The sequence below is a fragment of the Danio rerio genome, chromosome 24, assembly GCF_052040795.2.
Source record: "Danio rerio strain M-AB ecotype USA chromosome 24, GRCz13ab, whole genome shotgun sequence".
Taxonomy (NCBI): Eukaryota; Metazoa; Chordata; class Actinopteri; order Cypriniformes; family Danionidae; genus Danio; species Danio rerio.
In genome coordinates, this window is record NC_141044.1 from 26,387,160 (window position 1) to 26,390,370 (window position 3,211).

Consider the following 3,211-nt stretch of genomic DNA (forward strand, 5'->3'; position numbering starts at 1 on the left):
TAGGCTATTTGAATGATTTGTTAGGTCTTTTTAAAGCTTAGTGATTTAAAAAAAATTATTTACATTTTAGTTTTGTAACAATCAAAAAATAATGCATGAATAAGCGCACATTTGCTGGAATTGTTGGCGGTTCATTCGGCTGTGGTGACCCCTGATGAATAAAGGGACTAAGTCAAAGGAAAATAAATTAATGAATGAATGAATGAATGAATAAATGATGCATATTTTAAACATCTCTCTCTCTCTCTCTCTCTCTCTCTCTCTCTCACACACACACACACACACACACACACACACACACGCTTGGAATTATTATATTTTATATATTAAATTCTTTTAAATCTATTTCTATTTTAATGATTTATTTAAAGATTGTGTTGTTTTAAATTGTTTTAATTTTATTTTTGTACTGTATTTTAGATTTTGTTTAATGAATATGAAATACATCAGAATGTATTTTAAATATGAGCCCTGTTAAAAAAAAAGCAAACTGAAGGAAAGAGAGCAAGTCTACTCTCGTATTTTAAACCTTGGAAATTATACTAATATATTAATTCAATAACTCATTCATTTTCTTTGTAGCTTAGTCCCTTTATTAATCCAGGGTCGCCACAGCTGAATGAACCGCCAACTTATCCATCACGTTTTTCGCAGCGGATGCCCTACCAGCCGCAACCCATCTCTGGGAAACATCCACACACACTCATTCACATTCATACACTAAGAACAATGTTAGCGTACCCAATTCCTATATGTATACAAATGCCAGATAAATAAAATTTCCCACAAATTTAAGGGAGAAGAAAATCCTCAGCACAATAAAATTACACTATGAAAAACTAATTAAACCTTATACGTTTTATTTTTGCAGAATTGATGATAGTAATAGCCAATTACACACGTTTCTGTTGACTTTAGGAACAAAATGGCCAATCAGAGGCGTCACAGCTCAAATCGCTGGAGAAGTTGAAACCGGTGAAACCAATTAAAACGTGCGCTCAGAGTGACTGTTTTCACACGATATTTCTCATCATAAACAAGTTACTGGAACGATGTAAGTGGTTATTTTCGCTTTGCTGACAGCTTCAGTGATTATGAGTTTCATTTTTTGTCAGACTAACATCGTCAACGAATGTGCTTTGCTTGTGTAACATTAACCAAATTTTTAACGTTAGCAGATTCCTCATGCCGTCATGGGAGAGGATTTAAGAAAATTTTGTTTGTGGATAAAGAGTTTTGCATATGATATAAAAAAGATAAATATATTTTCTTAATTTTTATTATTGGGACTAGAATATTAACAATAATTATTTTGTGTGTAATTCAGGCCTGTGACGTCATCTGTTGAGCAGCTATTGTGATTTGCCCATCATACAAGATCATCTCAGAAGCCCTCAAGTGGTAAACAGGTTAGAGAGCAAAATGCTTGTAATCCAAGCCCCGTGTTTGGAAATGAGAGGGTCTTTTGTGTGATGCACTGCTTTGTCATTTACATATGGCTGTGCTCTTTGTAAATATGCAGCAGGACTCAAGACAGGCACTGCCAAAACACACAAGAGCTCTCTGAGAATACAATGACTGGCCTCTTGTTCAACATCTTCACAATGAATAAATGAATAATGTTGCACCAGAAGAAGTCGGTAACATCCATGCGGCACTCGTATATTCAGAGTCAGAATATGCATATTGAAGAAATGCTTTTTTTTCTTTTTGTTTGTTTGTTTCTTGCTTTTTTACGCAGAGTGAATGTAGGAGATGCTTGCTTAAGATTACTATTTTCAAACATGTTTTTGTAAACTGAAAAGTCAAACTGATAAACTTAAAATACATTTTTTGATTTATTGTTTGACATTTCAATTAATAACATCAGACCTTTATACAATAAAATGAAAATGAACATACTCAAATTCTTAAATCCAGTAAATTCTAACATTCCAGTGGCCACGTATGTTTTTATAGCTATCTATTTTCAATATATTTCATTGCATATTAAATTTCATTTCAAGTAAATATGATCATTTAAAAGTTAACAAAATATTAAAATAGTTTTTAATAAACTGAAAAGCATACAAAGAAAATAGTTTACTTTTTATAATTAATAACATTTATTATTATTTAACAATACATTGCTGTAAAATTCATTAAGTTAAGCTAATAGTTTATTATATTAGTTTCTTAAAATATTGTTTTAAATGTGTTAGCTGATATTTATTTAATAAACATTTATAAATAAATCACGTGTATTATAGAATATGATCATATTTATTTGCAGTTATATTTTTGATAACAATACAAAAGCTGACAAGTACTGTAAATTATAAAATGAATGAAAAAAATCAAAACTTTAAAAACGCATGCCAAATGATAAACTTTTACTTCATTATGATTAAACCCTGCATAGATTATAATCGACTATATAGTCAACTATAATACCATATTGCTTATCCTGCGATGTGACTATTTCGGAAGCACACACTGCGATATTGATGCTGAATTGATATGTTGTGCAGTCTAATGTATATACATTTGAGGTCAAAATTATTAATCCTCCTGTGTTTTTTTTCTTTTCAAATATTTCTGAAGTGATGTTTAACAGAACAAGAAACTTTTCATTTTTTCCCCATATTTTTGTCTTTGATTTTATTGATTTAATTTTCCTTTCTTTTTATTTATAGTGTCTGTTTTATAGAACAAAAAGCCTGAGGTCTTTGAGATTTCCCAGGGCTTTGGTTAAAGCAGGACCATGATCACCTTTACATCATTCACTCATAATGTCAGCTCTATTTCTGAAGGCGTCCAAGTGCTCATAAAAATTCAGACCTCTGCTTAAATGCTTTTTAAAATGTATTTAAAGAGTTATGAAACATGACATGTTTACTGCGGTTGCCATAGTTTTGTTTCCAGTGCAAGAAACAATTAAATATAAATATTGTATTATGCAGAGTCTCAACCTCAATTCACGGCGGTCCCAGTGGGAAAGTGTGCTGGAAGTAAATTAAGAGGAGGATTTAAGTTTTGGCCTTGCTTCCTTGCAGTAGACATTGTGAAGAAAAGCAAATCCAAACTGCTTTACATTAATATTTACAGTAATGCTCTAAGCAGACACTTTCTGACCAAGGAGATTTTCAAGAAGTTCCCTCCTACTATTCCTGAGAAGTAAAGACAGATTTCAAAAGTCAGTAAATCAATGAGAGAAGTGAGATTTTAAAGG

The 3,211-nt window shown here is 31.4% G+C and overlaps 1 long non-coding RNA gene across 1 annotated transcript; it reads left to right on the forward strand.

The window, feature by feature from the left end:
* The first annotated feature begins 946 nt into the window (after positions 1–946).
* On the forward strand, positions 947–2,936 carry LOC141380683 (uncharacterized). Its single transcript, XR_015524997.1, has 3 exons — positions 947–1,054; positions 1,328–1,409; positions 1,523–2,936. It is a non-coding gene; the product is annotated as an uncharacterized LOC141380683 (long non-coding RNA).
* Positions 2,937–3,211: the final 275 nt, after the last annotated feature.